General features: G+C 39.0%; 1 non-coding gene across 1 annotated transcript; it reads left to right on the top strand.

The window, feature by feature from the left end:
* The first annotated feature begins 722 nt into the window (after positions 1-722).
* On the top strand, positions 723-794 carry TRNAW-CCA (transfer RNA tryptophan (anticodon CCA)). The gene has a single exon. It is a non-coding gene; the product is annotated as a tRNA-Trp (tRNA).
* The last annotated feature ends 11,425 nt before the right edge of the window (positions 795-12,219 follow it).

Raw genomic sequence — 12,219 nt, 5'->3', positions numbered from 1 at the left:
AGGCAAGAATGTCAGACGCCTCTCTCTGCCAGCCGCTCCCCCCAGCCCCCAGCAGTAGCCCAGAATTAAGCAAAGCTGTTTGGGTTAGCCTCTGACCAGCCTCCAGGGCTTCTCGCTGCCCTGGTTACCATGCTCCAGCTAAGAAAACCCCCACCAACTCTCTGCAGGAGAATGCTAAACTCTCCCAGCTATGTGTGTCTGGGCATTTCAATATAACTGCCCAGTGATGGTCTGGATGTTGGGGAGACTAAGTATGGTTTCCCAGGCATCCCTCTTTAACACACACTCATACAAGTATTTTCTAGAAGTGAAATACCAAGAAATCTGTAAATAGGCACTAGAAAAAATTCTAGATCCTAGACAGATTGTGTGCAGTTTGTACTCCTCACATTTAATCTGCCTCAATTTTCCCCATATTTCTGACTGTTTCAACTGAAGCCTCCAGAACTATCCCTGAAGCCCTTTATACTCTAACTTTCTATGACCCCAAGAAATTAGACAACTAGGAGCCTTCTGCAAGGATTGGCTTTCTGGTGCTCATGAGATGTGGCAGAGCTGCCTGCCCCCCAGGAACTAGTCTATGAGTACATATTTTTATGTATTACCTAGTTTCACATCTATTCTCCCACCATCTTTCTGCTGAGCAGGAAAAAAAGAGACTTGGTTGTAAGTTAATTAAAATATTCATCATATTTGTTTTACCTTTTCAATGAGTTGGGGCTTCCCTGGTGGCTCAGAGGTTAAAGCGTCTGCCTCCAATGCAGGAGACCCGGGTTCGATCCCTGGGTGGGGAAGATCCCCTGGAGAAGGAAATGGTAACCCACTCCAGTATTCTTGCCTGGAGAATCCCATGGACGGAGAAGCCTGGTAGGCTACAGTCCATGGGGTCACAAAGAGTCAGACACGACTGAGAGGATTCATTTCCCTTCACTTCACTTCGCTTTCAATGAGTTATAGTTTTAGGCAACTGAAAGCTTACACAGATAGTAGATCATCACCTAGCTAACATCATCACTGCCAAGGTCAAGCAGACAATTAAACTAGTATAGTTAAGCCAAGGTGAAATTGATGAATCTCTGAAACTTAGAGTCTGCCAATTCAACTTGCTGAAGGGTAGGTACCCCAGATTTAAGTCTGTCTGATTCCCTCGTTACATTGAGACCTGAGGCAGAAATGCTCTCTACAGTCTTGTTCTCATTCCATTTCTTTATCCTGATAGATGGCACCAGCCTTAACTCCCCATCCTGTTTGAATGTCCTCCAGGATCTTCTAGTTTGATTACCGTAGTGGTATTTATAATCCCTGAAAAGATATGACCACATCCTAATCCCCGGAACCTGGGAATATGAGCTCTTTTGGAAAAAGTTAAGCTCTAGAGATGAGATTGCCCTGGGTGATACAGGCAGTCCTTTCATCCAATGACAACTATCCTTGTAAGAAACATACAGAAAAGAGACACAGGGAGATGAGGGTAGGCTCTACAGAGATGGAGGCAGAAGAGGAGGGGCAGCCACAAGCCAGGAATCTCCTGGAGCCGCCAGAAGCTGGAGGAGGTGAGGAAAAGGTCCTCCAGAGCCTCCACTGGGAGCATGCGCCCTGCTAACATCTCTGATCTCAGTTTTTCCGCCTGCAGAACTGTGAATACATTTATGTTGTTTTAAAGGAAACAAGTTTGCAGTTATTTGTTATAGCATCCATAGAAAACAAATACATTTACAAACACAAATGCCTTATAGGAATCATACAAATAATGAAATGAGCAAGCAGTCTAGTTGGGGAAATTCTAGTTTTCAGTTCAGTTCAGTTCAGTCGCTCAGTCATGTCTGACTCTTGCAACCCCATGAACTGCAGCACGCCAGGCCTCCCTGTCCATCACCAACTCCTGGAGTTCACCCAAACCCATGTCCATCGAGTCGATGATGCCATCCAGCCATCTCATCCTCTGTCGTCCCCTTCTCCTCCTGCCCTCAATCCCTCCCAGCATCAGAGTCTTTTCCAGTGAGTCAACTCTTTGCATGAGGTGTCCAAAGTATTGGAGTTTCAGCTTTAACATCAGTCCTTCCAATGAACACCCAGGGCTGATATCCTTTAGAAAGGACTGGTTGGATCTCCTTGCAGTCCAAGGGACTCTCAAGCGTCTTCTCCAACACCACAGTTCAAAAGCATCAATTCTTCAGTGCTCAGCTTTCTTCACAGTCCAACTCTCTTTTAGCAGCCCCTAGAACTTTTGTCTCAAAGCAGGGAAACAAGAGAAAGTGCAAGTAGTCTGCAGGGAAACCGAGAACAAAAGTCCTAGCCAAAAGAAGTACAGCACATCACTCAGATCCATCCAGTTGGTAGTATGTGAAAATAAGCCCAGTATGGCCAGATCTTCTCATGTTTATTGCCTTTTTTATTTTAAATCTCCTGCATTTTAAAGGTTGGTTCAAAAATCAAACAGGCAAACTGCTCTCTGTGGGCCCAACCAAATATGCTTTAGGTCTGAATTATAACTACAAGTGGCCAGTTGCTGCCTCTGGAGCCAATTGACCCTTACAGTATTTAAAGCATGTGCCACAGACCAGTTAAGACAAATCTAAGAGCAGGACCTTTTTTTCTCCTGCTGAATCTGGCCTACCAGCCTAGGCCACTTGCATTCAAAATTTCTCCCACCCTTGGTGTAGGCAGAGGAATTTTTATACCCCTGACCATGTGAAACCTAGGAGATATGTGAGAGAGAGAAAGATTTTAAGAGAATTAGTGGTAGAGACTCTGCAATGTGTAATTACTTCAGAAGGAAAAATAAAAGAAAAAAATTATTCATCACGGGGAATTAAAAATCAAAAGGCTTCTTTGGTGATTGTTTTATCACAGAGCATTAAAATATATTTTACTAAATGGATTAATAAGTCAGATAAAGCATGAGATATAAAACTGAAATATAGCTTAACATTGACACGGCCTCTATATTTAATTTACTAAAGGTAGCTACTTCTGTGATCATTTATCACATCTCTAGAGCAATCTGTTTCCTAATTCCATACAGTCAGTGTCCTCTGGAGCACAGCAAAGGAAGACATAGCTCAACTAGATTAAATTCAGTCTGACTGTGAAAATGATTATGAAGACAGTTAAGAGCTTTGGAAGCATTACCAAAATGAAAGTAATACAAAAATTTATATTATAATTCTTATTGAGTCTGCAGTGAGAAAGAGTTGTGACCAGTTTTCATGAATGATCCCTGTGTTCTCTTGGAAATAATCTAAAAATAAATAGGGGAAATTCTTGAAGTGCCCTCTAGAAGGTATAGGAATTTAAGATTTTCAGGAATGGATAGAGAAATGAGTCTCCTTACTGGCAGACAAGGATCTTTAGTCAAATTAAAGTTAAGGGTACAAAGAATGCTAACAGCTCAAAAAGAAGACAACTCAGTTCTAAAATGAGCAAAAGATTTAAATGGACATTTCATAAAAGAAGATGTATATAAACAGCCTACAAGCATGTGAAAATGTTCTCAATAATCATTAGTCATTAGGGAAATGCAGATCAAACACATAATGAGGTATCACTTCACACCCATTAGGATCGTGTCTGTCAAAAAGATAGACAATGACAAGTATTGACGAAGATGTGAAGAAGCTAGAAACCTCATACGTTGTTGATGAGGATGTAAAATGATACAGCCTCTCTGGAAAGCAATTTGATAGTTTCTTACAAGTTAAATATTAATTTTCCACTCAACACAGCAATTCTATTCCTGGGTGTCTACCCAAGAGAAGTGAAACAATACTCTCACACAAAGACTTGAATATGAGTGTTCAAAATAGCTTTATTAATAATAGCCCAAAAATAGAAACAACCAAAATGTCCGTCTGCTGGTGAATGGGGCTTCCCAGGTGGCACTGGTGGTAAAGAACCAGCCTGCCCATGCAAGAGCTGTAAGAGATGCAGGCTCGATCCCTGGGTCAGGATGATCTCCTGGAGGAGGGCTTGGCAATCCACTCCAGTATACTTGCCTGGAGAATCCCAGGGACCGAGGAACATGATGGGCTATGGTCCACAGGGTCGCAAAGAGTCAGACACCACTGAAGGGACTTCGCACCTACACACTGGTGAATGGATAAACAAAGTGTGGTATATCACATGATAGCGTATTATTCAGCCACAAAAAAAGAATGAAGTACATCTGAAAGACATGGTAACATTTATAAACCTAAAAAACATTATGCTAAGTGAAAAGAGCCAGACACAGAACACCCTGTATTATCTGATTCCACTTATAGGAGATGCCCCAAAAAGGTAAAACCTTAAAAACAGACATGAGTGGCTGTCTGGAGCTGGGATGGGAATGGGGACTAATTAAATGAGTGTAAGGATGAAAATGTTCTAAAACTATTGTCGGAATGATTACACACCTCAGTAAGCTTATTAGAAATCATTGGATTGTTCACTTAAAATGGATAAATTTATGGTATATAAGTCATATTTCAATAAAGTTGTTTTAAAAAGTAAGCCTAGAGAATCATTAAAAGAATAAAACATAAAATATAAAACATTCTCTCTCCTTTATTTCATATCCCATTCTGTCAATAAATTCATCAATTTCTCCTATCAAGCACCTTCTTTTTTTAATCTTTCAAGAGCATAATACATATATTATACTTCAAAATACATGTATAAAATGGAACACAGTGGAAAGTTTTTCTTCTGTTGTCCTTCAGCCACCCAATGCCTCTCTCTGGAAGCAATGTTGCTAGTTTCTTGTGCATCATTCTTGAGACATTTTATGCATCTCCAGAAATGTGTGTGTGTGTGTATTCTACCCCCAGCACACACACACACACACACACACACACACACACACACACACCTACCTTTTATTCCACAACTTGTAGTGTTCGGCACATTTCTTTTTTTACTTAATAAATAATTAGCACCACATCAAAATCTAAATATCACTCAATTATTTCCCCTCTTTACTATCCCATAGCCAGGAAAATGGGTAGGACCCTTAATTACCTCTTGCCTAGACCAGTATATTTCATCTAACTTGAGACCCATCAGTGGTAAGACATATTGGTGTTTGGGGGCCAGTAAGAGAGAAAATAAAACTGCCAATTAAATTATGACATACCATTGACTGTAGGATGCATCCCAATGTCAGAAAACATGATTAACTATATACATATATGCAGAAACAATAAAATATATAACTTTCTCTCAACCAGTTCTCCAACATCATACCTGGCTGCCTTTCACTTCATAGCCTCTAGATAAACAACAAGGATTTATTACATAGCACAGAGAACTGTATTCCACATCTTATAATAAACTATCATGGAAACCCCCAAATATAGATGTATACATATATGTATGTGCATAACTGAATCACTTTGTTGTACAACTGAAATTAACACAATATTGTGAATCAATTGTACTTCAATTTTCAGAAGTTAAAAATCAATTTATAGGACTTCCCTGGCGCTACAGTGGATAAGAATGTGACTGCCAATGCAGGGGACATGGGTTCAATCCCTGGTCCTGGAAGACTCCACATGCCTCAGAGGAACAAAAGCCTGTGCACCACAACCTCTGAGCCTACACATGGGTTAGAACCCATGCTCTGCAACAAAAGAAGCCACCACAATGAGAAGCTCACACACCATGACAAAGAGTAGCCCCTGCTCACTGCGAGAAAGCCTGTGCACAGCAATAGTGACCCAGCAAAGCCAAAAATAAACAAATAAAAATTTTAAAACAGAAAATCAATTTATAGGCTCCTGTCAGAGTGATTTTTCTAAGCTCTGGGTTTAATCTTTTCACTCCTTTATTAAAAATTCTTTATGGTCTCCCACTGCTACAGGATGAAGTTCAAATATGTTAGTGCGACTTATAAGATTCATTCCTTTTCTGGCCTAATTTCTCTCCACCATTCTATGCTCTAGGCATGCCCAACTGTTGACTATTGAATTCCTCAAAGAGGTAGTGCTCTTTCAAAACTGTGTGTTTTTTTACATGTTGTTCCCTCTGCCTGGAGGACACTTGACCCCTTTCCTCCTGACTAAATACCCTGCGTCCTCCAAGACTCATCTCTGGGAAAACTGCCATGAGCTTCCACAGTTCAATCAAAAGTTCTTTCTGGGATGCCACCCTCTGTGCTTAACTCCATTGAAAGCACTTTTTGCCTCGTACTAGGCTCCATTGTTTCCTTGTCTATCTTCACTCCTCTTGTTTTTCTTGAATCACAAGGGGTTGCCACTCTGCCTAGTCCATGGTCAGCACTGAATACATGTTTACTGAATAGATTTGTACTTTGGACCCTGGATATAATCATCACAACTGCAATAGTGGAGGTGTGGTCAGTTCAGTGTAGGGGACAGACACCGGGTCTGAAATCACAAGATGCTGGTTATAGGTTCTGATACCTAAACGTTCTGATCTCAGTTTGGTCAGTTAATGTTTTCAAGGCTTGGTTTCTTCGTGCAAAAACATGCACATTAGTAGCTTCCTAGAAGGACTGCTGAAGAGATTAAATGAAGCAAGCACCTGAAGGCACCAGCATGGGGTTGGCACTCTGAACACAGCAACTTTTTTTAGAGTGATTGGAACACTCTACACTGCTGAACAGATGTAACATCCCCTGAAAACAAACACACCACTAATGTGTTTTAGTACTGAAAGGACTTTGCTTTCCCGTTATTTTACTTCAGTTTTGAAGAAAGTGGTATACACCATGTTCCAGAAATCAGTGTGATTAAATAAAATGCATACACACCCAGTTCTTGCGATATCATTACTTCCAACCCCTGTCAGTAAGTGCCTTTAATAGTTTCTTTTAAATCTTTCCTGTATTTTTATTATTTTACTTTATCCCATATTTTATTATTAACACACACAAAAGCAATAAAACTGAATATTATTTCCCCTTCTTTTTGACATACAAGGGACTGTGTTTTTAATATATGTGTAAAGAGGCACATATATACACAAACACACACTGTTCTGAATGTTGCTTTATTCACTTAATAACTAAAGGGGCTTTGTGAACTTCTAAGTTTGCTCAGAAGAAGTCCAATCAAGTAGACAGGTAGGTTGAAAGACAGACTTTATTCTTCACATCACAATTCTGAACTATAAGCAAAAGGTTAAAGTTTTGACTCACAGCCTCACCTCCTTCAAAAGGGAACTACAAAGAAACTACTGACGAAAACAATGAAAGACCAACTGCGGGGGGAATATCGCAACAATTTGCAAAGGTCTCACCTGGAAATCAGAAGAAATCTGCATACAGCAGACTACTAAGTCTTCAGTACTGCTGTGTCCTACTGGTTTTTCACCAATGACTGATAACGCTCCCTAGAGAGCCTTCACTTTTAAATGAAAAGATTACTTTTGTATTTGCAAACCGTTTCCATTTTAGGACTCTGGTTCAGATATGGAACAAGATTTGCATTTTTTTTTTGAAGGCAATGTCTGTTTAGAAATCAAGAGATGGCAGTACAAGGAGGTGGTTTGGGCTTTGGAAGTAGTTCTTTCCGTTTTGCTGATCACATAAATGATAAGATTATAAGTACAAGGTTATAAAATGTGGATATATAGGCCTTCATTTTGTTGGCAAGTTTAATTATGGCCCAGATTACCCATGTCCTCTCTCCCTTTCTCTGACTTTTTTCTCAGGCATCTGTACCTGAGCTGATGACCTGAGAAGTTTAAACTCTCATATGAATGGCCCCAATTTAACCACTATGTTCCCCATTCCCAGGTCCCTATCTGCCCACTGCCTTTACTGAAGCTACCCAGTAGGCAGGAAAACAGATTCATCAGGAGCTGCCCAGTGATTCAGTCAGTACAGACAGCCGATTCACCATCTCATGCCCGGTAGATTACTGTCACTTTGACCCCATCATCATGTATACACAAGGCAAAAAGAGTTAGCAGGATTAAGAATGAGCAGGGGAAGAGCACAGAAACTCCTGATGGCCTGAGATGGGAGCACAGCACTGTGTCTGACCGCATGAGCCGAGAAAAGTGGAAACCTGAGTCAGCTCTCTGCACTGTACTGGCCACAAACGCTGCAAACCCAGCAAGGCAAAGGAAAATGCAGGGAGCTATGGAAGCCAGAGAGCAAAGACATGAACTCTAACAAGGGGTGGGGCAGGGGAGTAGGGAGGGTTGTTAGAGCAATCAGGTAAAGCCCATTAACAGCCAATTTCTCAACAAACCATAAAGATACTGGCATGCTATATTTACTATTTGGTGCTTGAGCCATAATAGTAGAATAATCTAATGAGTGAGCTGGAAATGGCCAGATGGAGGAGGGCAGAGGTCACAAAAAGTATTAAGTCAGTGGCAAAAACTATTAAGTCTTTAAGTCTTGAAATAACAAGGTCTTTAAATAACTCCAGATAGTTCCCTGTGAATGGATGGAAGAAGAGGGAGACAGGGCCAACATCAGGGTGAGAGATTAGATGAGGATGGAGAAATGGCAAGAGGCAGACAATGAAAGATCCTGTGAGGTCGTGCAATAGATCTTGGATTTCACCTTGAAGCCAGGACTGTGAGCCACTGCAGGATTTCAAATAGGGAATAACAAAATCAGATTTAAGTTTTGGAAAGGCCACTTGTATATAGATCATGGGTTTGAGTGCTGCTTCCATAGCACTCACTATACTATGCTGTGATAGGCATTCATCTGTCTCCACACTAGTCTGTAACTCGGTGAGAGCAGAAAGCATGACTGCTTTCTCATTATTACACCTCCAGTACCTAAGAGTCAGACATGACTGAGTGACTGAACTGAACTGAACTGAGTACCTAATACAATGCCTAGCACACAGTTAGCTAAGGATGGATGGATGGATGTAGGGTATCTAATCTCATTCATCTTTTTTTTAATTGAAATGTAGTTGATTTACAATGTTAATTTCTGACGTACAGCAAAGTGATTCAGTTATACATATATATATATACATTCATTTATATATATATATATATATATATATATATATATATATATATATATATATATTCTTTTCCATTATGGTACATCACAGAATTTTGAATATAGTTCCCTGTGCTATACAGTAGGAACTTGTTGTCTATATATTTATATATAGTAGTATGCATCTGCTAATCTCGAACTCCCAACCCATTCCTCCTCTACCTCCCCTTCCCCTAAGCAAGCACAAGTCTGTTCTCTATATCTGTGAGTCCATTTCTGGTTTGTAGATAAGTTTCATTTGTGATTTCTTTCTGTCCTCTTAACTTTTATGTCTGCAGATTGAAGTCTGATGAGGAATCCTCATAATCATCTCCTTTTTTATTTGCCCTTCAGATCTTACCTTTATCTAAACTCTCCTATAGGTATAAAGGCCAAAACCATACAGTATTCTAGGGACATACATAAGCTCCCTATCATTATACAAATAGAGGGTAATATATTTTTGCCTCATTTGCAAAATTTTTCCAGTGATGATCGTGATTTTGTTGGCTTCTAAAGTAAAAGCAATAGATCAAACTAGAGTCTTTGCAATGACTGCTCAGCCTCCTTTTCATAAACAAGAGCTCAAAGCCAGTGCAGTGTCCCCTGCCAAGTATCTCTTTCCTTAATTGTGATCATGGCCACCCATTCTCTGCAAGGATTTCTTCCAGCCCTGGTTACCCTAGTCCTGCTCAACAAGTTATGAAGTACAACTTACTCTTTCCAACTAGAATATGTGGGAGGAAAAAAACCTAGAAACCACTGATTTTCTGTTTTCCCAAAATTGGCCATTTTCCATCTTGCCATCTAATTTCCTCTCTCAACATTTAATAATTGTAATTAATGCTTATAGGGTGCTGGATTTATATGAGGCACTGTTCTAAGTGGTTCTCATTTTATACAAATATTTAATCCTCACAAAATCCATATGGCATCCATATCATTATTATCCCTATTTTACAGATGAAGAAACTGAGGCACAGAGCAATTCAGTTGTTTGTCAATAACAAATATTCTGGAACTAATATATGGCAGAGTAGAGCTTTGAACCTATGCAATCTGACTCTTAACCTAGAGCTAGTGTTTGGTGGAGAGGGAGAGCAAAAGAAAAGACAAAGAGTTTTATCTGCGCCCATCTACTATTAGAGGGCACTTTGGGTGAATCTGTCGAGTCTCGTTTTTGACATCTGTACTGTGAAGATAATAACAAGATCCCTCACAGTTTGTTGAGAGTAGTAAATACAACCATACATGCAAAATATCTGGCTGACAGAAAGTGCTTGACAAATGTCATTTCTCTCTCTCCTCCACCCAGTTAGTTCTGTTTTTAGGTTATCACGATCATTTGAAAGCCACCATTAGAAACCATACGCTTTATTTCTCAGCCCTGTCCTGTACTAGTGGTATGAAATGAATCCCCCATTTCCTTTACTGTAAACTGGCAATCATAAAACCCATTGTAAGATTAAGTGAGATCATGTTTGAAGGGCAATTAACACAGTGCCTGGCATATGGTAAATGCTTAATAAATGATAACAGCTATAAGGATGGTGATGATAAGGAACGGGAGGGGATTATTAAGAATTATGGTGATAATATTTCCAGCTTAATTCTCTCTCTTCACCTAAAAAAAAAAAAAAAAGACTGCCATTTGCCTTCAGGACTATAAGAAACAGAAAACCTTGACATTGCTACTTCCTTGAGGGAGACACATTACTTGAGTCCCCAGAGACTATCCTCAAACACAACAGTCTCAACCTTCTAGTGCATAAGATCATTTAGGACATTTACTAAAATTTCAGATAGCAGGGGCCACCCAGGAATTTTGGTCAATAGAAAAGGCATGGGGTCCAGAGACCCAGAGATCTACACTTTAAACAAGCTCTCAAGTGACGCTGAGTTGGTAGTCTTGGGATCACACTAAAAAACAGTCCTGTGATTAAATCAGCATATGTATTTTCCTTGAACCAAGATTATTCCTAAGAATCTAAGTGAAAGTTTTAATGAGATTTAAGATTGGTTGTTACTTTAAAGGGATTACTTATTGGGAAATATTTATCACTGCTTGCCAACTCAAAATATTTGTTTGAATACCTCACAATTTTATTCTTGAGAATAAAATAAATAACAAGACACTCCTTTGACAAATATACATGTATGTATGCATATATATACATATATATGTATACATACACAGAGAGATTAGTATATATACATATGTGGCATCGATCCCAGCAGTTTGAAATATCCTTAAAGAAACTTGCAGTCTATTTTCAGGATCTCATACGGCCTAGTCTTAAATTTTAGTCCCTGCCAGATAGATGGTGTCATTAAATATTAATCTATTGTTACTGGAAGGATAATGAATTTGTGTTTTATATAACCCTGAAAGGGATAATCTTGTTTTATTCAAACTATATTCCTCACACATTCATCTAGACTGTTTTAATGCACTTCTCAAAGTTCACCAGTGAACAAGTTTCCAATACTAGTAAACAAAAGTTATGTGTAGATAGTGTCACCCTAAAGATTAAGAAGCTGAGAGGGGAGAGTTTGCATTTTCACAGACCACAGAGAAAGGCACCATGATAATGTAACCATCATCAAACTGATTCTGTGCTCAAGTCACACCATCACCTAAGTTTGTTCAGCTTTGGTTGGCTTTGGAGAAAAAGAATTTTCAAAGAAAAAGATAACATTTGCATAATATTTTACTTATGGCCTTTGTGACAGCTTCCATGGTATTATTAAGAAGTCTAAAATTCTTCCAGATACAGAATTAAGTTCACACCTCAGTGAAGCAGATGAACTCATCTTTACTGATCTCAAAAAATTTTTCAGACGTGCGATATTTTTAGATGTCTCTGGCCAAGTGTTAAATAAACTACAAGCTAAAGGAAAACTGCAGGTCCTTGTTAATATAAATCAGCTAACTTGAAGATGATGAAAAACTCACCTTTCATATTTTTTTAGTATTTTTCCAGCATTTGTTATATAAAGAATTATATTAGATAGCCCTCACTACTTAGATCTACCCTTCAAGACCAAGTACTTTTAACCTATTTTTTGCAATGCTTGGAAGAAATATGTTTTAATTTAATCATTCACAAATGTTTGAAATGAATTATTAGCTCAATCTAATACCAAATTTAAAGGAAAAAATAAGAAGCTTAGTGTGTGGTTTCATAATCCACTAAAATGTGTTCCAAAAACTATTCTCTTATTATATATTTAATGTCTTGTTAGTCATTCAGTCATGT

This window comes from Ovis canadensis, chromosome 2 (assembly GCF_042477335.2).
Source record: "Ovis canadensis isolate MfBH-ARS-UI-01 breed Bighorn chromosome 2, ARS-UI_OviCan_v2, whole genome shotgun sequence".
Classification (NCBI taxonomy): domain Eukaryota; kingdom Metazoa; phylum Chordata; class Mammalia; order Artiodactyla; family Bovidae; genus Ovis; species Ovis canadensis.
This window is presented reverse-complemented; position numbering and strand designations above follow the sequence as displayed.